Genomic DNA, 25,441 nt, shown 5'->3' with positions numbered 1-25,441 from the left:
ATAATTGGTCCATACTTCTTTGAAGATGACCAGGGACGTACTTGCATGGTAAACCAGAGGAACTATTGCGAAACGATTCAGGAATTCTAACTGCCTGAGCTACGTACTCAGGCCCGTAGGAGAAATAACATGATACAGATGAGAACTCAGTGGTTTCAGCAGGATGGAGCACCGCCCCATCCAGCCAGGGAAACAAGGCGTTTTCTCAACCAACATTTTGAGGGCCGCTTTATCTCCCTCGACGAAGACGTTAAGTGGCCACCATATTATATTCCTCTGACCTTGCTCCTCCAGACTTCTTCTTGTGGGGGCATCTCAAGGACAGGACCTATGGAAACCCTCGGCCTCAGACTCTTGATCAGCTGAAGGAAAACATCCACCAAGAAATCCAGAACATTTTTCAGAAAACGTTTCCCAAAGTGATGGGGAACATGACAACGCGTTTGCAGGCAGTGATCAGACAACGTGGAGCCTACGTCGAACATGTGGTCAAAAAGAAAACAACGATTCTATTCCAAAATTTAAATTTTGGTGGTAATTTTGACATTGGTACAATAAACTACAACCTTTCAGTTTCTATCCAGCCATATATCTTTAAAAAAAAATGTTATGACCATCCTCTTTGCAGATGAAAAGTTGTATATTTTTTTGGGACACCCTGTCCATATATATGTATGTATGTATATATATATATATATATGTATGTATATATATATATATATATATATATATGTATGTATATATATATATATATATATATATATATATATATATATATATATATATATATATATCTATCTATATGTATATATATATATATATATGTATATACATACCACAAGGGGAAAACCAGAGATGTCAGGATAAGTCAATTTTGAAGAAACTGAAAAACAAAGTTTCAGGACTTTGGTGGACTGTTTAATAACTGTCATATAGATTTCTGTTCCAGTAAAAGGAAGAGTGATCATTGGCCGATCAAATTAAGCATGTAGCATTTGCCAAGCTTCTGTGTTATTTAATTTAAGAGCAAAGAACGAATCAATGTTGCAAACTGACATCACTGGTTATTCCCTTGTTTCATAATTGCCATGAAATTTTAACCCAGGATGTGTAGCAAATTCATGCTTGTTGGTTATTAGCATACATTACATGACTTTGGTGATCACAGATTATTTTTTTCAACATTAAACGGTCATTGTTTCTTTGTTTGATTGGTGTTCGATGCCATACTCAAGGGTATTTCGCTTATATGACAACGGATTCTCCATTTCTTACTCCTTACTACTTAATATGATGGAAAACCGGGAGGAAACCAAGGATAAACCACCCCCGCGATAGCCGAAGTCACCTCATGTGACTCCCTCATATACCTAAGCAGGTTGATTGGGCGGTGGGTACATCGAATGAGGATGAGTACTCAGATGCGCTAACCATTAAGCCACGGCGTGGGTCCCATAAAAGTCACAATAAAGGTTTGACCGGGCTTGAACCACGATATGCACCAACTACGGAGCCCATGATATAACCAAATAGGCCATTGTCGTGCTGAGAGTTTATGCTGTGAAAGTTTTACAACCTTTCATTTTTTAGTTTCTCAACTCTGAATATTATGGTGGAACAGTTAACATGAATGAAAGGGAGATAACCAGGAGTAAAGTACTGACAACTCTGGGTTTCTACTTGTTCAGCTTTGACAACACTTGTTTTTTCATTGCACGGCTAAACTTCATACCATATAAATTATGTTACACCCCTGGTTATTTGTTAAAGTAATATTGTGAGAGGAAACCTTATGTTGCCAACTATTGGCAGGTGCAATAACCCTGAAATTTATAAAAAGTGACATCTCTGGTTTTCCCTTTGTGGTATATATATATATATATATATATATATATATATTTATATATATATATATACATATACATATATATATACATATATATATATATATATATATACATATATATATATATATATACATATATATATATATATATATATATATATATATATATATATATATATATATATATATATATATATATATATATATATATATATATATATATATATATATATATATATATATATATATATATATATATATATACATATATATATATATATATATATATATATATATATATATATATATATATATATATATACATATATATATATATATATATATACATATACATATATATATATATATATATATATATATATATATATATATATATATATATATATATATATATATATATATATATATACATATATATATACATACATATATATATACATACATATATATATATATATACATATATATATATATATATATATATATATATATATATATATACATATATATATATATATATATATATATATATATATATATATATATATATATACATATATATATACATATACATATATATATATATATATATATATATATATATATATATATACATATATATATATATACATATATATATATACATACATATATATATACATACATATACATACATATACATACATATATATATATATATATATATATATATATATATATATATATATATATATATACACATATATATATATATATATATATATATATATATATATATATATACATACATATATATATACAAACATATATATACATACATATATATATACATACATATATATATATATATATATATATATATATATATACATATATATATATATACATATATATATATATACATATATATATACACATATATATATACATATATATATATATATATATATATATATATATATATACATACTAGCAGGGATACCCATGCTCCGCACAGGAATCCCGTGGATGACGGCGGGTCTGAAGGAGTATATGTCACAGTTAATTGTAAAATTGAAGAGGCTGCACCATTATTTTTTTTTTTTCATCACCACTATAATATTATATTTTCCCCACCATCTTTTATATGCAGAAGATTCGAATTCAAAAATGTTAAGATTTATTGCCGCATCAGATAAGAAACCATAATGCCTCAACAATGTGAGGCTGGTTTCATGTCATCATTTGCGACTTAATTAATTCTCATTCTCTCGCAAATTCCGTTGGCCCCATGTCAATCGGCTGAACTTGAAAAATTAATGTTACGCAATCAGGTGATGACGTCATAATTCGGAAACCGGGAAGTCGGAAGAACAATTCTTTTACATCGGGACACTCCCGGGTACATGTTCTGTCAGCATGTGAAGTTTGGTGAGGATCAGTCCAGTACTTTTCGCCGGCATAGGTCACAGAGAAACACACACACACAGACAGACACACTTTCAACTTTATATGTATATATGTACATATACAAGCCGGTAGGCGACACGGGTGGGGCTACATAATTGCATACGAGTCATAGTTTTTGACGGATCGGGCTGAAATCCTTTGACAAAGAGGTTGATTATAATTATAGTGCGCACAAAAGTCTGGAAGCATATTTTTGATTTTCGAAAAAATTAATTTTTTGGGATGTTTCTAAAATTTCAAAGTCCCGTTGCTGGGCAGTGGTGGAGTCCATAGCAACGGTGCTCAAAATCATCGAACTAGATCCTGGTATGACCCTTCCTGTCAAGTTTCATCAAAATCAGTTGACTCCTCTGGCCTCCAGAGCTGTCCATTACATGCAGACATGCAAACAAACATACAGACCGACGGAAAAAGTGAAAATAAGGGTACACTCGTGACCACCCAACAGATGCCTGGCCCATCCCCATCTCCTTGAGATGCCGATCAACCTGTTGCAACCATGAGGCACGTGGTCGGCCCATTGGCCTCCTCCACTCACGAGACTCCATCGCTGAGAGAATCTGGTGAGCAGGATCAGCATCATGAAAACAAGCCACATGTCCATACAGCCGCAGCTGACGCTCACAGACAATGCAGGTAACAAATCTCATTTGAGTCTTTCTCAGCAACCACTCGTTGGACACAAAGTCCGACCAGCGATAGCCAAACTTTCTCCGAAGAGACCTGGTACCAAAGGAATTAAGTCTCCGTCTCAGATCCCTGGTCAGAGTCCAAGTCTCACATCCATAGAGCAAGACTGGAAGCACCAAGGACCTGAATTCTCCGACTTTCATCCTCCCGCACAGGTACCGGCAGCACCACACCCCATGATCCAGTGAATCCATGATTCCCCAGGCCCGACCCAGACGTCTATTGACCTCTGGCTCACAGCCAGCAGAGACATGAATATCACTGCCAAGGTAAGTGAATCTCTCCACGACCTCAACATCCTCACCACAAACAGGACAGCATCATTCAAGATGTCATTGAAAGCCTGGATCTTAGTTTTGACCAAGGAAAGCCGTAATCCCAGTGGCTCTGACTCCTCATTCAGCACCTCGAGGGCCCCCAAAATGATATCTAAAGTCTCCGCAAGGATGACTGCATCATCTGTGAAATCAAGGTCAGTGATCTTGACATTCCCAAATAAACCAATGTCACCCGCAGGGTGACCCGTATCTTGCCAAAAGGTGACCACGTGTGACTTCTTTAAGGTCACACTGAGGTGAACAGAGCTGCTATCCACCAGGAGCGACTCCTTGAGGAATATCTGCCTTTCCGATGAGAATATCTGCCTTCTCATTCCGATGAGAATCGTTCTACAAAGTAACCATGAAAAATATGCGTTTGCCTCATAACGTCACCAAATGACGTCATAATGTCTCAAGCTTGACATATCTAGAAAGCACTCATCGAGGTGTTCAATTTTAGCTACTACATGATATGGTTCCTAAAACTTGAAAATTTGACCTTGGGATCAAATATGTTTGACCTTAGGCGCTAACCTGAAGGTCAAGGCCAATCGCCACCAAAAATTAATCAGCTGAGCGCCAGACCATGAACTATATTCCCATGAAGTTTGAAGACGATCCGATCAAAATTACTCAAAAAATAAGGGTTTCGTCGGCTCCCCTGATTTGTGACAAACTGACCTTGACCTTTGACCTTGACCTTCAAAATTTTATGCGCTAAAAGGGACCTCTATAGGCCTCTGATATGCGAAGTTACAAAAATTTCCAATGATAACTGTGCTCTGCAGAATTTTTTTTATGTGATTTCAGACAAACAAAAAATAAATAAATAAATAAATAAAAACACAAGCTGACTAACATATCTTGCAAAAACTTCGTTTTGGCAAGATAATGATGCACCACAGCTTGAACTCTCCAACATCCTCCCCAGAATCCAGTCCATACAAGTGATGAAAAGTGTGGCGGGCAGTACACACCCATGAAGAACTCCATTAACAACTGGAAGTAAGTCAGAGATGGTACCACCACATCTCACAGCACTCTCAGTACCAGTCTATAGTTCAGACATCAGATCAAACAGTTTTGGTGGCACCCCACGAAGACCAAGAATCCTCCAGAGGGCATTGCGATTCACTGAATCAAACACTTTACAGAGATCAACATCGGCTGCAAGCAGCCACTGCCGAAACTCTCGTCTGCGTTCGGTGAGGACACGAAGAGCAAGGATACGGTCAATCGTTGACCTCTTTGGTGTAAAGTCCTTCATGACATCCTTAAAAATAGTAAGTTTCCCGTTTGGAATGATTTTCAATTTTGTTTGACTGACAGACAGATAGAGTAAAAATATTATCTTACTTCTCTCTGCATGTGTGTGATCGGGACGATTTCAAAGCCAAAGCACTGCTAAACTACAGGTTCGTTTTCCATTCATGTTCAAAATATAACCATCAATTGAAATTAAGTTGGATCCTCTTCTTTCTCTCAATAAAATTATCTGACAACGAACTTTTCTTTCTTCGAAATGCGTTACCTGCTGAGAGCGCTCTCCCTTCCCTTCGCTCAAGCACTTGTCGTTCCTCCAGGCACTGCCTCCGGCAAATTAAGCACCTCCGATCACGAGCACCGCACCAACGTCGGTTCAAATCCGAGTCTCGGCACCAACTGATGTGGATTTTTTTAACCCACCTTGTTGTGATCGTTGTCCTCCTGAAGGATTCTAACTGGCCGATTGTGGAATCCTATTTGACTTCAGACAGAGTTTAACGTTTGTCCGATTTGATTATAAAATCCTACAAAAACCCTATCGATACTGATAAAACTGATGTCCACACAAGTCCTTCCTTGTGAAACAATTGATTTCCTAATTATACACCATACACTTCTCACCCTTGTACAATGAACTTAAGAATCCCCATTTGATTGCAAATATTATTTGGTTCTATTTCATTTATTCTTACTTTAGTTAACAGTTAGACCAACCCGATTCAATTCACTTCTACATTACATCAGAGAGTTTTATTCTAACTTGGTACTTGGTCAGTTCCAAGGAGTACAAGCCACTGAGAAACTATACTTCCTAACGTGCTTGCACTGAGAACAATGTGCCTTTCAAAGCATTTTATACTTCCATGAGAGAGAGAGGTTGGGCGATATTCACCCAGACTGTAGACGTGTCCTTTAGACAAAAAGCCACTTCGTACATTTTCTAAGCAAAGGTTCATTTATCAGCTCGGTCAATCTCCTCTAGAACAACACATTTCTTATCATTTAGGGCAAAAGTCTTTTGGCCAGAAATGACAGCCAATTCAATTTTCAGCATAAAAGTTACATTTCTGAAACTCCATTTGTTACAATTTAAAATACATTAATATAAATTTTTCCCCCACACAGAGATCAACATCGGCTGCAAGCAGCCCCTGCCGAAACTCTCGTCTGCGTTCGGTGAGGACACGAAGAGCAAGGACACGGTCAATCGTTCACAAGTTTGGTGTAAAGCCTGACTGCTCTTGGCGCTGATCCTCAAGCAGATGTGACGAACCCAATCAAGAATTATCCAAGCAAAGACCTTGCCCGGCACTGAGAGCAGCGTCACCCCTCGGTAGTTGTTGCAGTCTTGGCGATCACACTTCCATTTCCAGAGGGGGACAACAAGCCCCTTCTTCCAGTCAGTTGGGATGATGCCTTTGTTCCAGGCAGAGCACAGAACTGCATACAACGACATGAGTGCAGCATTTCCACCAGCCTTGAGAAGTACAGCATGGATGCCACAGATCCCAGGAGCTTTACCCCATTTCAACCGGTTCACCACAGCCTGTGTTTCCACAAACGAGGGTGGACCACAGTTGATTGGAGGATCAGCAACAGCGATTTGGATGTTTGGGGTATTCCACTCGACAGCTGGTGGATCAGCCTGGTAAAACCACTCAAAGTAACCGTCCCCAGCGGGCCTTCACTTCTGACTCCTCTGTCAAGAGCCCACCACCCTCTGCTGTAACTGCAGTACACCGAGGGATGGGCTTGGATGAACGCAATGCGCGAATTCCACTGTAAGCAGGACGAGAATCACTTGACCATAGGTGATGCTCTACCCCTCACAGATTCCTCGCACATTGGCCTCTTTGTCCACCCTTAGCGCACGTACAGTTTTACACCTCAGCTCCCTGAACAGCTCAGCTCTGCCATTCAGCCTGGCTCTGCAACTCTGGTCAATGGTATCCAGTGTCCCTTGCGACACAAATTTTCCTTCGCCCTACGGTGAGTTCCAAGACATCCACCGGCAACATCAAGGACGGTGGTCTTGAAGGCACTCCACAACTCTTCAGGATCTCCCAAAGCACCCAGACCCCCGAAATCTCCACTCAGCTTGTTCACAAACTCCTCAGCTGCCCTCTCATCCTTGAGCTTGCCAAGATCCAGCCGAGGCTGGGATGGTACCATTCTCCTGGATTCATGGTGCAACTTATGAGTTGCTACAACAAGCCGGTGGTCAGTATTGAGGAACTGAGCACTCCGGTAGACCCTGTAGTTCTGGATCATCCTCCAGCGACCATCAACGAGCACATGTTCAATCTCCTTTACCACACCACGAGTGCTGGAATACCAAGTCCAGTGATGATATTGTGGGTGCTGAAACCATTAACCGGCCACCCTAAGTCCACGACATTTTGCAAAGTCAAGAAACTTAGTGATATTCAGGTTCACAGTTCCAGACCCATGGGGACCAACACACATCTCATAACCATCCCTGTCAGTTCCATTCGATGCATTGAAATCCCCCAGGACTAGAAGTGTATCTCGCCTGGGGCACTGATTAACCACAGACTTGAGCGTGGCGTAGAATGCATCCTTCATGGTGAGATCACTCGCCTCACTCGGAGCATAGACAGAGACCAGGGAAGTGACACCCAAGGAGTGACGAATCTTTAGTCTCATAATGCACTGGTTGACCAGTGTCACCTCAATTATCATTGTAGTCAGCTTATTGGACACAGCTGCAGCAACTCCTTGGGCATGGTAACCATCAGCACGACCAGACCAATGGTAGGTGAAACCACCCGCCATGATCTCGCCGCAATACGGTGTCCGAACCTCAGAGAGTGCTGCAATACCGATGTCCAAACGCTTGAGCTCAGATGATAACAGAGACAGGTGATCATGCTGTCTTAGGGATAGGACTTTCCAGGCACCCACCCGAAGGGACCGCCTCAGGTTAACCCAAGGGGACCGCCATCTGGCGGACGACACCTCAGCACCACTCCGACACACTCTCACGCAATCTGACCCGGGAATGTTACCCCGTGATTTCCCTCCTACCATCAAAGATTGGAGTTCCCGAAGGCTTTGCCCCATCCCATCAAATGGTGAGCTGCCCTGCAAAGGGAATCTGCACAGGAGGTTCTCCCACAGAGTGGGTTTTCAGATTTTTTTGTGCATTTTTTGAAGTAACCCAACTGCAGGAAGTACGTCCGCAGATACAGTTGGGCACAAGATATGGATGGCCATTGGCTCACAAGGAGCTCCTCCACCCTTTGATAGGTTTTATTTTAATCATCCTTAGTGTCCATATCCAAACACCCTCCTCACAAGAAAACCTGGTGAGGGAGACGGTTTAGTCGCCGACAACCCGACCATGGAACAGGTTCGTGCAGATTTACATGATACCTGTAGCAAGTCACAGATCTGATCTGGCTTGACCTGACCTGACAATCCTGTGGTAGTAATCCAATAACCCCTAATCCCCCCTCCCCTTGATATTGCTGCACCAATCTATGGAAGAGATGTTGCCCTGTCCACCCTACTTCCTTCCCATTGCCCTACCCACTCTAATCCCTAGTTGTTGCCCTGCCCACTCCACTCCAGAGATAAATCTAATCGATACAGCAACTGAAATATTGATCGCATAATCTCTTCGAGAACCGTTTTACTTTGTATTGCCTCAACTTCTCACAATGCTTGGCTTGCTGCTTTGTGTCATTCCATGTACGGCCGAGTGAGGCCGCTGTTGGCTCGGCCGAATGAGGTCCGCTTTGAAGGAATAAAATGGCGCTTGATCCTCTGTGTGTCCTCATCACTATGTGAAGAAGATACCACACTTTGTCCAAAACATTACATCAAATGTACAATTTTTAAAACGAGACGTCAAACTTGGTTATTCTTGAAACTAGGCTCGGGCGCTTTAATTGAAACCAATATTTTGGGAGTTTGGTGTTGCGTCAGACATGACCTCAACCAACGCAGGATTCACGGGATGACGTGAATGCTCCCTTTGTGGTAGAAATTGCCATCCATTTGAACGAAATGGCTTTGGTGTTACAATTTAAAGGATGAAATGACATTTATAAATGAGACATTTAAAATGATAGGGCCTCGTCCTGAAGAGGATTGGAAACTGGCAATAAATCAAAACTCTATCCAAAGAAAACCCACTATCTGTTTATTCAATTGCACAGGGTGTTCCAAAAAGACCTGGACAACTTTGGTTGTGAATATATTGAGTACCACAAATGACAACAATGATACCCTTGATGTTATTTAATACAGAAACTCATAAAGTTTTCTTCATTTTCAGGTCTGGAGGTTCAACGTAAAAGAAAAGGGCGACTTCTCAGGAGAAAGCTCAGTGTGTCGAATGGTTCATCGAGACGAGATCCGACATGCAAGTTCAGTGTAATTTCCGTACAAGGTATGGAAGGAATCCGTCATCGTGGACTTGCATCAGGGAGTGGATAAAAAGGTTTAAGAAGACTGGAAGTTGCCAGAAACAGAAAAATAGCGTTCGACCAAGCACAAGTGCAGCAGACGTTGAACGAGTGTGTGAATCATTTCAACAAAGTCCCAGAAAATCAATTTGACGTGCATCCAGAGAACTGGGACTACCAACCACCAGTGTACACAGGATTTTGCATAAAACACAAAAGCTTTATGCTTATAAGGTGCAGATTCTGGAGGAACTCAAACCATATGACGGACCCAAACACAAGGCATTTGCCTTTGAAATGCTCAGTCGCATAGAGGATGACAAAGATGACCTGTAAAGGGTCATGTTCACAGACAAAGCTTGCTTTCATATATTGGGGAAAACAAGCACAATGTCAGGATCTCGGGCTATGAAAATCCCTGCATGGTCATTAAACACATACGTGACACTCCAAAGGTCAATGTGTGGTGTGGCCTTCTCCATGACCGCTTGGTTGGTCCGTTTTTCTTTGTGGAGGATACAGTGACCTCAACAATTTACATAAACATGTTGGAAGGATTTGCCTTCCCACAGATTGAAGATCTGCACCCCGATATTTTTTGGGCCTCAGTCGTCTGAGCTGGCCTGAATGAAAAAAATTCCAGGTCACTGGATTGGCCGAGAAGGACCAACTGCCTGGCTCCCACGATCACCAGACATAATCCCACTTGATGCGTTTTTCTGTCGGGGTTTGTCAAAGATGCTGTCTACAACAAAGTGGCAAACCTACAGGATCTTCGTTCTCGAACCACAGCTGCATGTGCACCGCTGGTGGATGCAAACATGCTGAGCTGAAAATAGCAAGAACTCGTGAACCGCCTTGATGTCTTGCAAGTAACAAACGGAGCTCACAATGAAGTGTATTGATGATGGGCACAAAGCTTTACGAGTTTGTGTCACAAAAACAAAAAGGTATCGTTGTATCATTTGCGGTTCTACACATATTAACACCCAAAGTTGTCCGGATCTTTTTGGAACATCCTGTATAATGAGGATTATGCTATTGAGGTACTGCAAAAGTACTGTGTTGAGGTACTTTTTCAGGCACAGTGTTAGCACCAAACATAGCACACAGTGTTAAACAGTACCTTGAATGTGTGTGGCGTTAGATAGTACTCCACATGACATGCGGCATTAAAAAGTACCCCAAATGGCGCATGCAGGGAGCACCACACATGGCGTGTGGCGTGAGACAGCACCACGTATATCCCATGGTGTTAGCACCACACATGGTCTGCAGCGACAGCACCATGCAAGGTGCGTGGTCTAAGACAGCACCAGGAATGTCCCATGGTGTTCGACAGTACCCCACATGATACATGGTGTTAAACACTCGTTTCAAGAGTGATGGCTAAAATTCTGAGCTTAAATGCACACTTGTTTGAGATGGTTGGTAATTGAATGATCTTTCTTTCTAAATATTAAAAATACCATGTTGGATACTGTCCGACGAATGATTTAATAGCCACAAGTATTCCCACTCCTGTGGTGTCAAGTGAACGTTTTTAGCTCAAGCCTTTCACAAACGGGCAGGCCAGGACAAACGGTCGACTGGAGGTTATTTGGGCAGTGGTTCATCATTTGTTCATGTTCCCGGCGATAGCTCACCTACTCGTCGCAAAAGACACTGTAAGATGTTTAATGCCCGTCAGCTAATGTCAGCAGTTGGGACACCTTTCTTAATGTCCAACCGAGGGACGGCACACTTTGTGATGCAACACCTAGCCTGCGAAGCACCAATTGGATACTTTAGTCAGATCGGAAATGGAACCCACACTACAAATCTCGAAGGTATGTGCACTACCTCCACACCATGCTCATGTTGGACCAAGATACAATGATACAGTACAGTGTATAACCAAGTGCAAAGCCTATATATGTGTGTGTATGTCTGATATATATATATATATATATATATATATATATATATATATATATATATATATATATATATATATATAATTATTAGGGTCTCTCCGACAATGTCTTGTTTTGTGATCAATTCCAGACGAAATCTCAAATTAAAACTGGTATGGTGTATTGCATGTATCTTGTTTTTCAGACGTGTAACAAGACTGCCATCTTGTCTTCAATGCCAACATTCGTTTTCAGGTTGCTTTTGCAGAAGCAGAGTTTAGCATCATATAAATTACAACTCATCAGGAATGACAATGTTTCCTCATCAAAAACCTTTTCTCAACGACAACATCAGAAGCCATCCCCTGCGGATTTATTGACGATCCTTCAACAGGACATTGGATTTGGTTGCCTCTTCTAAAGGTGTACCTGTCGCTCAAATACGTACTCGGTGATTGCAAGACGAACCAAACCCCCTTTTCAGCACACAGCATAAGCCTCTTTGCATGATTGGAACATTATCAGTTTCCAGTGCCTCGCGTGACTTCTTGCGGAAAGCTCGTCAGGATAGCATTCTTGGCTGGAGCCCAGATTACAAGAGCATTTGTCCTGCGTCCCAAGGGTCCAGTGCAGCAGGGTCGGGCAGTGTTCACCATCAGCTGCGCTCTCTTGTCCAGGTGACATTTTCACATCTATGTCATTGATCATTTAATTTGAAAGGGAATGAATTCGTGATGGATCTATCCACCGAGTACAGGTTGTCAATTTTTGATGAGATGAGTGTACCTGCCCAAGTCATTGATCAAAGGAAAAGGATAATTCACTCGTGGAAGTGTTTATACAATTTTGAGATGATGCTTGTTCTATCCTGAAAACTCAATTCATTTTGGGGCTTCGTCACTGTGACCCTCCATTTAAGAAAATAGCGTGAAAATGAGGTCGACATTGTGGTGAAGCAGGAGGGAGAAAAAAAAATCAAATGGTAAACTCAAAGCAGTTTTTTTTGTTCACAAAATCTCATCTAATAGCGTGAGATGGCAGAAGGCTAAAAAAAAAAAAAAAAAAAAAAAAAAGAATCAAAATGAGGGTGGGGGCAATGGGAGCAACAGTTGGACAACATAGGAAGGAAAAAAGCAACAGGAAAAGTGGAGAAAAAAATTGAGTCACCTGTAAGAAGGTCGAGTTGAGTTCAGTCACCTTAATAGAAGTAGAAAAGATGGGAGGGAGGAATGGGAGTGGAGTGATATGAGAAGGTAGTGCGCAACCCACTTGAAGCTCTGGCTGGAAGATTGGGATCGAAAAGCCTCAAAGCATGAGAAAGATGCCAGGTCGAGAAGACATGTTCCATTTATCAGACCAGTTTGTCTCAGAGAATAATAATATATGATGATCAGAGAAGAGAGAATCCTACATTATTAGACGAGTATCTATCAGAAAAGAATGCTGTCAGCAAGATGGGCGTACTGTCAGAATGGCACAATGTGGAGTCAGCTGTAGCCTTATACGTAAGACAGCGAGCTTGGCAAGCAAAGCAGGATGCCAGACTGTGTTGAATGCCTGAGATGTATCCATGGAGACTATCCTGACCACTTTTGAGATTCAGGGCCTCCAACCATTGCCGAGTGAGGAGTAACAGCATGCCCAAATTGAGTTATTAAGATCAAATCCAACAGAGTGTCAGAGACCAGGCTGTTCAAAGAGAGGAAATAATACAGCAGCAGTAATAATGGTTTTCACGACTGATTATAGTTGGAAATAAGCTCACTTTGTGGGGTGGCATTTCCAACGTATTGTGCATTTTGTGATACAAGCATCAAATATGGCACATCGACAGACCAATATACGGAATTGTGAACAGATCTGGATAATGAGGCATCATGGATTCAGCCCCTGACGGCCATGGCAGCCATTTTGTAAAATTACTGCAAGCAGTTTCAAATAGTTTACTGACTGGCTGAACTCTGTTGTCCAGAAGTTGGAAATGAAGGCTAATGAACACAGATACATGGAAGACATGTTGGAGAACAGAACCCAAATTATTTGGGCAGAATAAGAGGTTGCCATGGTGAAAGAAGAGTTCCAAGATGGGCACCTGCTATTGCGAAGGTGAGCAGACACATGTTACCATGACCAGACAGCCAGCGTGCCGACTGCATTTGCCAAAGATGTCCCCGCCCTCGTCAATGTGATAGAAGACCTTGGTGATAGATGATTGGCCAAGAGCAATTCAAGACATTCACCAAAATGTGTCTGGTAGAGAGAATCAAGCCCATTCATGATGTCATTTGTCGCAACAAGCTGAAGGTGTTTGGAAGCCCCAGCTCGGAGACTGCAGGCAAAGGGAAGCATCAACTGGCCTCTCTGAAGAATGACGTTGGACTCTTCTCGTGGCTGTAAATTGGTTGCCAGATGAGGGCCGGAACCCTTGAGAAGTTATTTTGCCACGAAAATCAAGCATACCTTCCAGCACTGTCTGATGGTGGAATCCTCCATCGAGGTGCCAAGAGTGACCTCCTTGCATGCCTTGAATACTTTTCTGAGGCCCAGCCAGACACTCCTGCTGCAACCATTATTGTTCTTGATGGGGCTGCCAAGATTCAAATATTGAAGCCAGCTGCTGCCAAAAACTTTGAGTATGCCAGCCAGATCTTCATCCCTTACCTTTACACAAGAAGCTGCAGGATGCGTCATGCCTGAATCTAGCGTAGAACACCTACATTGAGGATTCGTTGAAAGGCACTTCAAGAAGAAAACGTGGGAAAGATTGTGTGCAGATGTGTCATATCTGCAGCAGCCACAACCAGGAAATTGGCAGAGTTTCTTCACAGAGCTTGCTCTGTTTGCTCCATGTAGCTCATGAGGAAGCCAACAAGTCACATGCTGCACAGAATGGCCACCGCGAGATCCTGATCCGGATGACTGACACAGACGTCGTGGTGTTGGCCAAGCCTGTGGCACAGGGGCTGCAACCAGGAGATGAACTGTGACTGGCATCCAGAACTGGGAATAGCTTCCAGTACTTTGCATCCCACAAAATGGCAGCTGGGCTTGGACCAGAAAAGGCTTGGGCATCACTGATGTTTCACGCTTCGACAGGGTGCGACACCGTATACAGCTTTGCTGGGCATGGTAGGAAGACTGCTTGGGCCATCTGGGCTGTGCTCCCGGAATTAACGATACACGACTGAAGGTGTTCTCGGCACGAAGCACCATACCGAAAGACGTCCTGCGCTGCATTAAAAGGTTTATCATCCCATTGTATGACCGATCTAGCACCAACACTGACACAGAAAAAGCTTGGAAGAAGCTGTTTGCAAAGATGAACAATGTTCTGTTGATTCCACCACCAAGAGCAGCTCTGGAGCAGCATGTGAAGAGGGAAACCCACCAGGGATGTCATGTGTGGGGACAGACACTGCTACCAAGGCCAGAGCTTCCTTCACCAACCAGCTGGGGCTGGGCCAACACTGATGATGGCTTGTATGAGCCACACTGGAGGACTCCACCCGAGGCAGCCAAGACCTGCTTAACGGAATCATTTAATGTCCTGCAAGTGCAAGAAGAAATGTGTGAAGCGATGCAGTTGCAAAAAGGCCACACTTCCACAACATGGCTTGTGTGTTGTGTGTTGGTGTTATGTATATGAGAGGGAATGTTCTCAGCACTGACACCGGTATTCCGTGAGACATGGTTGAAACATCGACTGTGAAAATGTTTGGATATTTACAGTTCGACTCAAAGTGAAAGTTAATGATTTTGTTGGAGCCTGTGTATGCCATTGACATTTCAGGACAAAACAGTCTCATGTAAATGTCAATAGATGTCAATGAAACTGTGAATGTGCAGTTTCTAAATATGCATCATGAAAAAGTAAAAATAGTTTTCTTTCACCTTGCAGTGTTGAATTAACCCCACTTCGACCACCTACTTCCTCTTACTTGATCAATTCCACGAAGTCAATCTATCGTACTGCAGCCATTTTATAAAATGGCTGCCACGGCTGTCGGGGCCGAATCCACGATTCCTCTCTCCAGATCTGTGCACAATATATTGGTCTATCTCTGACATATTTGATGCTCATGTCACAAAATGCACAATTGTATTTTTTTTCCAGCTACGCCACTCTACCAACTGGCTTCAAGTTGAGGATCAGTTTTTGCACCCTTCTTGTGAACAGGTAAGCTGAGACAGGCTGTGGGGGAGGACCGAATATACAAAGCAACACCACAAGCCATGCAGGACTCAGACCTGTCAAAGCAGAGACGACAAGCACTAGGAAGATACACAGAAAAGAATGGAGCATCCTGGGAAATAAATATTTCCATGAGATATACGGTACAATATTTGAGTTTGCTGCAGTGGCCTAGATGGACAGAACAGATAAATTGGAGTGCAGACTGATATTGGTGGGCCAGGGGGTTATGGAACTCTTCGACATCACAACGTCCATCGTTACGCCTCTGCCCAGATTATGACAGTCATACATACTTGTACCAAGATCGATTTAAATCTTCAGTGGTTCTCAAGCATTACATTTTCAGCTGACGTGGCCTCTGACCTTTGACCTATTGACCCCATAATCTAATTAGTTCATCTTTACATCATTATAATACTAATACCAAGTTTGACTTTGATCCCTTCAGCCATTCTTAAGTTATTGTGGGAACGAAAACCAATCACGCACAGATGAATGGACACAGAAACAGACAGACAGACAGACAACCCAGAAACATAATTCCTCCAGCGATTTCATTCGCGGAGGCATAAAAACAAGGAGTTAGAGCAGAGCATGCGGCAGAGAATGGTTCAAACAAACGAGAACAAAGAGCAATGGATATCATAAATCGTTACACAAAACATCGAAGAGAATTTGACAGGTACAAGTAGGAACAAAAGGAAAAGACAAGACAAGACAATTCTGGATGGCAGAGTCATCTTTGGAGGTAGTTTACAGAGCTACCCGAATTCAGATGATGAACGGGAAGAACAAAGTTAGTGTTTTACAATTTCTACAAATGAAAAATGATTACAATCTCTTCAAATAGTCCATGAGCCAGACCCCAAGATTTCATCAATTGGCACCACCTTGGATGGCAAATTCTCACGATGCTTTTTTGAAAGTCCTATATCCATAGATGAAAAAAAAATCTTTGAAAGCAATCCGGATTCATCACAGCTTAGTGGTAGTAATCACCTCTTAAAGACGGGACACCCGAGTCCGATCTGAGGGACCAGATTTTGGGGTAGAGGAAATATAAAGTTGAATAACTTTGCAAGCAATGATCATTATAGTGACATATAACCACTCAAAATGTTGGTAATCTGATCATCTATACGTTGGAATCTGTTGTATGCTAATGTGTTAATTATGAAGGTCACTCGAGGTCAAAAGGTCACGAAATTTGACTCCTGCCTAAAAATCTGACCACCCGTAGGAAAACTCACTAAAAATATCATACCAATGAGACTTTCTTAACCTAAATGGGTTCACATGGAAGACAAGAAGTACCCAAGTCGATTATGTCCAACAAAGCGGACCTTATTACTATTTAAGTTGTGGTACAGAACGGTTTTGACGCATTTTTTTTAAAATGGCCTTTTTTCCGCTAAAAATATGCAAAATTGTATGAAGTTGGACTGCTTGAAATTAGTCAGCCTGTTTTGACAAATAACCACTCCAAATGCTAATGGCCATGTCCTTGCATGTATTCAGGAGTTGGTGAAGCTACATTTCATTGTAATTAGGTCACCAAAGGTCAAAGCGAGATCAAATTGAAAATGTAATTAAAATGTTGCTGAACGAATATTAATGTGGGATTACATCATATATACAGGCTAACTGTTAAAAACTAGTTTATTGTTAGAAACTTAGGTCTTAATAATGTAGGCCAAAACAAGGGTGGTCACATAGGGGCCTGCTACTCGTACAGAGTGAATTACTCATCATCTGAAATATCATCATTCACTTCAAATTCTACCTCATCCTCGTCATCAACTTGCTGATTGCTACATGCTTGTAATTTACAAAGGTATGTACACGTCATGTTATTCTGTAGGCAGGTACAGCTCTCCTCTAAGCACTCCCTTCGACAGTTGCACGCAATCAATTCCATCACTGTCTCGGGACAGGTGGGGCATCCCCCCAGTCAATACCCAAGTCCCTATCCTTCTTCCACCCGTGACCAACAAGAGAGGGAATCTCAGGGAAAGCTTCCATGCTCCTTTTCCAGACAGCACATTGATAATTTGCCCTCTTGCAGTGGTTTTGCAGCAAAGAGGAAGCTGTCAAGATCCAACCTCCCCTTTCTTTGCACAGAACAGGTTGAACCACAATTCATTGACGTTCTCAGCAACTGTCTTTGTGCAGTATCGACTGCATTTAAGCGACTAATTCTTTGAAAAGCTGTGGTGAGACTTCCCAGGTTGTGCCTAGGTACTTCAATGTGTTGCTGATCAATAACCTGTGTCTGTTTCTGATCAATAACCTCTTAAGGGCTGAAACCTTTCCTTTCCCAGCGAAGCAGCTCACGGTATCACAGCCTGTAAATGCATGCAGTCCCAGAAGCTCTGCACATTTTTCCAGGCCTAGCATGTTGGCAACTTTCTTGACATCAACGTGGTGGCAACTTTCAATCAAGTGCGTGTCTTGGGTCCTCCCTTCATGTAAAGTGAGCATGGTAGCTGTGATGAAAATGGCATGCCAATAATGAAAACATCCGTATCTTCAGACGCAATCACAAGTGCAGTAAAGCCAGCACAGTGCTTCACATGAAAGAAGAGTCTGGTGTCTGCCTCTTCTTGGCTACATCCGAGGGCTTCAACGTTGCTGACTGACTCCACCATTAGTCTCCTGCAAGTCTCTCCCATGGTAACAAATAACTGCTTCCCAGCCAGTATGCTTCTCTGTTCATCTTCACTCCAGTTACAAGGAATTCAATCAGAAGATTTTGTTCTCTGGATTCAGGAGGAAATTCTTCCACTGCTGTACTCTATGTCCAGGTAAAACATCTTGAATGATATCCCACTCTGAGATCCTCTGTTGATTCTCTATGCATTCTTTTTGACTTGTCTTGATAGACATCAAATATGATGGCAATGCGCCCGCTGGCTGTTCCTTCTCACAAAGCTGCTGAAAGGATGGCTTTGGAGACTTCAGCAAGACATGTGGTTTGAATCCACCAGTAGTTTTGAATGCACCAGTGCCGTCCCATCTATTATACAAGCTGAGTTTTCTGGTATAGATTACACTGGTGACAAGTCATTCTTGAACTGTTTAGCCAGAGCTGCCTTGCTCGTCTTCCTCATGGTTCCTTCTGGATGAACCAAATCCCATGGTATGGGTCAAAGGCGATGGGAGAGCACATATTTTATGTGCAGCGTCCTTGTTTGGCCAATCAGGATCATTTTGGCAAAAAAGTTTCTATCTGCCTTCATTATCCCCTGATGTCCCTTTGTTTGATATGTCTTCTTCACCTTAATGTCACTCAATGTCTTTAATCGTTGCTTTTGCAAGGGTTCAAAGAATCCCTTGTTGGCCTCTTCCCAACCTCCCTTCCCCAAAAAGTTTAAAGGCAGTGCTGCCCTTCTTCCTAGTCTCCAGTAATTCTGTTGCTATGTCTCCAGGTGCAGCTATGCCAGTTGAGAGACTGGTGAGATCTGAGGGGACATGGAATGGGTTGGTCCAGTTGGAATTGAGAATTTCCACCAATGCCACCACATCTTTCTCATCTCTCTTGATCTTTGACTGGCGAAGATCAAGGTGCCTGAAAGATGAGCCACCAGTTCCCATTGCGTCCCGCAGTAATCAAAGGAATGAGCTCCTGTATTCTGCAGTGAGATAATGTCTGCTGATCGCTTCAGGCTTCAGACTAAAGCCTTTGGTTCCTCTTTTGGTTTGGGTGTCTTTGTTCAATGTTTCTTCTTTAGTTTGATCCACAGGAATCCTGCCAAATGGATTCTCTGAGCCAAGCTGGAGAGAGAATCCACCACTTTGTAGAAATGCTGCTCTTCTTTCAAGCTTCTGGGTCTCACTATCTGTCATGATTTTTCTTTCTTGGGAAAGCCACATTTCAGACCTGGCCTCCAAAGCCAGTCGCCGACTGCGAATCCTCCGTCGTGCAAAGTCCTTCCTCGGCCCACCTGAGCTCCTGACCACTTACAAAGCTTTCGTACGCAGCCTGATGGAGTACTGTTCTCCTCACTGGGCTGGTGCTCATGCCTCCAACCTTTCTCTGCTTCACGCTGTGGAAACCAGGGCATTTCGGATCATTGGCATCTCCCACGATGAGGCTGAGTCTCTGGGCCTCTCACTCTGTCACCGCAGGCAGGTCGGTGGTCTTTCTGTCTTCTACCGTCTCCTCTCCAGTCTCACCCTCCCCCCCCCACTCTCTCTGCGATTTGTCCCTGCCATATTTCCGCAGGGCACTCAAGGTCTGCCAACAACCCCCTTCTGGTAAAACTACCAAAATCACAAATCACTGCTCACCTTTACTCTTTCATTCCTTTTTTCCCCCACCTTTGGAATAAACTCCTCCACTCTATTCAATCCCATTCTTCCCTCCAGGCCTTCAAAACAGCTGTTCACCATCACCTCTTATAATCCCCCATCCAAATCCTCGATCTTTTCTGCACCCGTTAATCCACCCCAAGCCCACCTCCTTTAAATTCCCTGCTTTCCTTCCTGAAAGTCCCTGTAATGTCCATCTTCTGTTCCCCATGTTCCCCGTCCCATCCCTCTCCCTTCCAGAGATCTCCGAATGTCTCTGTTCTCCACTGTTTTGTCCTTCCCACTCCCTCCCCTCTTGTCTCATGCCCCCCTTACTGTGCGTTGTGTGTTGGCTCTCATACGAGCCTCGACAAGGTATACTAAAAAAAAAAGAAATTATGCTAGCACATCAGGGTGTTCATCTCCAAGGTTTGCCATTTCAGCATAGTAAATGGACAGGTAATGAGCATAGTTCTGCTTATCATATGCAAGGCACCATGGGATCATATCGTGAATCGCAGACAGATGCAAAGACCAATTGCCTTCCCTTGAACTGCGCAACAGGTTCAACGTGATATCGACAATATCAAGGTATGACATCCAAAATGATGCTAGGTGCCCTCCATGTTGACGAAGATTATTCTGGTGTTGTTGGAAATGACCTGCCAATGATACAAACACTGGATTGTGAAGTGTTTTAGGGAAGGTATCCTGGCATAAGTCTTATGAAAACTCGTTGATCATCTCTGTGATGTCGGGGCTAATTGCCTTCGAATCCATCCATCCATCAAACCCTTTCCACGCAAGCCGTTGCAGAGCCATATATACTAGTTTGTGGAATCTAACTGCATGGTGGTATCTCCGAGCACGAAGTTCACCTTCAACAGAACTTTCAGCGATCACTCCAGATTCTGTGCAAAAATCTCTTAACCCCGAATCCTGAAAGCGCTTTCCGATCACACCAAGTAGTATGCACACCGTGTGAAATACGCCAAGCTGAGGAACGATATCAGAGAATGTCTCCTCCTGTTTCCAAATTATTTCAGTGGCCTTTGCATTCAATGCTTGGACGAAGACCACAACGATGCTCTCAAGGACTAGTGACGTTCTGATCTTCTGGGACAGGCACAAAACCTCGTGGACAGCGGAAAGCTGTGTGGCAGGGGCATTAATTATCGGCAGATAACTAATCACATCAACTTAATCATGAATCTGAATACTGAACCCTGTCCAGCTGCTCACAGTCTAGTTTGCTGCACACTGCAACTGGGTGATCAACCAAAGGAGGGTTTTCTTGTATACCTCCTGTTTCAGTTCCCCGTCGTCTACTTCAATGTAATCACGAGATGGCGGACCAACACGTACACCAGCATTGTAAATGGGAAGCTGTGACTGGACAACCTTGATAGTCCTATCCTTCTGTTTTGGTTCATTCAGGCCACACTTCAAAGGCTGTGGACTAAACACCTTGGGCTGCACGACGATTCCATTCACCCGATGTGATGTCCGTCCTCCACTCTGTGTCTCTGAGTCGATCGATGTTATCAAACATCAGTGGCACTTGGCTATTTGGTTGTATGCATCCTGTTTGTAAGATTTATAATCGACTTGGGTACTTTTTGTGTTCCATGTGGACCCATTACGAAAGTCCCATTGGTATGATATCTGTTGTGAATTTTCTGACATGTGGTCAGATTTTTAGGCAGGAGTCAAATTTTGAGCTTTTCACCTCTAGAGACCTACATAATTAACGCATTAGCATATAACAGATACCAACATTGTAGAGGATCAGATTACCAACATTTTGAGTGGTCATTTGTCACTATATGACCATTGCTTGCAAAGTTATTCAACTTTATAGTTCCCCGAACCCAAAATCTGTTCCCTCAGATTGGACTCGGGTGTCCGTCTTTAAGAGGTGATTACGACCACTAAGCTGAGAGTCCCGAATTCCTTTCAAAGTGTATTTTTTTTCATCTGTGGATATAGGAATTTCAAAAAAGCATCGTGAGAATTTGCCACCCCAGGTGGTGCCAATATCTGGTCTGGATCATGGACGAAAATAACATCCCTGCCAGGAGGGAAGTTTAAAGCAGCATTTTCTTCATTCTGTCTTGGTTATATCCAACAAACTGACAGGCAGAAACGGTTTCAATAGGTAAGCTCCAGAAAAGTGATAATCACATAGTTCCCTCTTCCCCACCACCCCACAAAACATTACGATGATGGAGGAGGGGGCTGGAAGGATAGCGTACAGGTATGCACACTCTCTTCTAAGCTGTCTCGCTTGGGTTTAAATCTTCTCCGAGCTATAAAATGTTGTCCCAGTGTTTCGCAAGCAAGACAATTCAATGTGTGTGCCGTCCCTCAGATGTACACGAAAACTGGGCATCCCATTTGCTCTGTATTTGATGGTGGACATTAAAGTTCCCACGACGGTGTCTTGCAGGAAGAGTCGAAGAGTTATCACCGGCACCCTCAAAAAATTACGACCCTGACTGACTGCTGTGCAGGCAGTGGCAAACTGCCCAGCACATGCCAAGAAACTACTTCAGCATCAACGCTCTGTTAAGTGTGTGATACATTTCATCATCATCATGGAGGAATCGTTTGGCAGTGAGAAAGAACCTCAACCTCCTCTGTTGTGCAATTTAGCATTACTAGTGGGTACCCCCGCCCTCTGGGCAGGAGTGCCCTTCTCAGTATATCGGAGCTCGGGCCAGAGTACGTGCTCATCTGCTGGCCTTGAGTGGCCACTTAAGGCCAGTATTGGGGTTGGAACCAGAGGATGAACTGGGTTTTGAACTTCTATGTAGGTCCGAGTTACATATCAATTTTGGCATTTCGGTGGCATCCACGTTTGCTCCATCATAACCTTTTATTTATTAGGAAGATAACCCCTTTTATTTTTCCACCATTTCTAACAAAATTTGAATCATGCTGGTACTGGAAATTAATAAATTTGGTTTAAATTTATTATCTTGCCAAAACGAAGTTTTTGCAAGATATGTTAGTCAGCTTGTATTTTTTTTTTGTCTGTAATCACGTATAAAAAATTCTGCAGAGCACAGTTATCATTGGAAATTTTTGTAACTTCGCATATCAGAGGCCTATAGAGGTCCCTTTCAGTGCACAAAATTTTGAAGGTCAAGGTCAAAGGTCAAGGTCACGTTGTCGCAAATCAGGGGAGTCGACGAAACCCTTATTTTTTTGAGTAATTTTGATCGGATCGTCTTCAAACTTCATGGGAATATAGTTCATGGTCTGGCGCTCAGCTGATTAATTTTTGGTGGCGATTGACCTTGACCTTCATATGTTTTTTTTTTAATTTTTATTTTTTGGTCTGTAATCACGTATAAATCACTCTGCAGAGCACAGTTATCATTGGAATTTTTTGTAACTTCGCATATCAGAGGCCTATAGAGGTCCCTTTCAGCGCATAAAATTTTGAAGGTCAAGGTCAAAGGTCAAGGTCACTTTGTCGCAAATCAGGGGAGTCGAAGAAACCCTTATTTTTTGAGTAATTTTGATCGGATCGTCTTCAAACTTCATGGGAATATAGTTCATGGTCTGGCGCTCAGCTGATTAATTTTTGGTGGCGATTGGCCTTGACCTTCATGGTTAGCACCTGAGGTCAAACATATTTGACCCCAAGGTCAAATTTTCAAGTTTTAGGAACCATATCGTGTAGTACCTCAAATTGAATACCTCGATGAGTGCTTTCTAGATATGTCAAGCTTGAGACATTATGACATCATTTGGTGACGTTATGAGGCAAACGCATATTTTTCATGGTTACTCTGTAGAACGATTCTCATCGGAATCTCTCGTAGGCAGATATTCCTCAAGGAGTCGCTCCTGGTGGATAGCAGCTCTGTTCACCTCAGTGTGACCTTAAAGAAGTCACACGTGGTCACCTTTTGGCAAGATACGGGTCACCCTGCGGGTGACATTGGTTTGTTTTATTTAATTTTTACACTGATCTTAGGCTCATGGTAGTCTTATTCGAGTGCATTGACATTTATAATATCAGCAAAACAATAGAAAATACATACGGTATATGGGATTTGAACCCATGTTCCTTACATCATGAGCTAGAGTTTCAGATGAAAACGTTTAACAAAATTACAAAGCACAGAAAGAGCAGAGGGTGCAAGACCAGAAAGGAGGAGGTAGAAAAGACAGAGACCACCGACCTGTCTGCAATGGTGAAGTGATAAGCCCATAGACTCAGCTTTAGAGTGGAAGATTCCAATAATGTTGAAGGTCTTGGTTTCCACATCAAGCTGAGGAAGATGCGAGGCAGGGAAGTCACCCAAAGGGGAGAGCAGTACTCCATCAAGCTGCGGATGAAGGCCGTGTAGGTGGATAGAGTTCAGGCGTGCCAACGGAGAACTGTGGGATGGAGGATGCCCAGTCGGTGGCTGGCTTTAGAGGCCAATGTTTTTATTGGGGTTGTCCAAGAAAGATCATGGCTAATAGTGAAACCCAGGAATTTGAATGACTGAACCTCCTCAAAGGGATTGTTCAGAACGTAGATGGGCGGAGGGGGGTGGGGGGGGCACTGCCAGATGGTCCTTTCGGAGAGAGATAGTGAGTGTGAGATTTGTCAGGATTGAAAGACATATTTCAAGTGTTTTACCAGTTTGTGAATTATTTTTTTCAAGGTCTGAAGAGATGGAAGAAGCTGCAGCCTGTCATCACGGCAGAGGGTGGTCGTCGCCAGCTTATAGATAGAGGATTTTCGAGAGAGTCACATAGATGGTTGATGAAGATCAGGACTAGGATTGAGCCCAGAAAACTGCCTTGGGACACTCTAGCCTTGACAGTGAGAGGAGATTAAAGGATTCTGCTGAGAACCACACATTGGAGACGAGAGCAAAAGTCAGTAAGCCCTGCGTGGAATTGGCCTTGGATGCCATAGGCAGAGAGGGTTTGGAGAGTAAAGCGGGATGCCAGATCATCAAAAGCACGAGATATGTCCAGAGAGACAGCCCTTAACTCATGTCTGACAAAAATTGAAAGCAAAAACACGC

At 42.5% G+C, this 25,441-nt stretch overlaps 1 protein-coding gene across 1 annotated transcript in view; it reads right to left on the bottom strand.

The window, feature by feature from the left end:
* Positions 1-14,364, bottom strand: part of LOC147025559 (uncharacterized) — a 103,035-nt gene extending 88,671 nt beyond the window's left edge. The window contains exon 1 of the mRNA XM_085886625.1: positions 13,088-14,364. The gene's annotated coding sequence lies outside the window, so the exon portion shown is untranslated. The remainder of the gene's footprint in view (positions 1-13,087) is intronic.
* Positions 14,365-25,441: the final 11,077 nt, after the last annotated feature.

Source organism: Eptatretus burgeri, chromosome 6 (assembly GCF_056783735.1).
Source record: "Eptatretus burgeri isolate ZD-2024b chromosome 6, Ebu_testis_v1, whole genome shotgun sequence".
Classification (NCBI taxonomy): domain Eukaryota; kingdom Metazoa; phylum Chordata; class Myxini; order Myxiniformes; family Myxinidae; genus Eptatretus; species Eptatretus burgeri.
The sequence above is the reverse complement of the archived record's forward strand: the minus strand, read 5'-3'. Positions and strand labels throughout refer to the sequence as shown.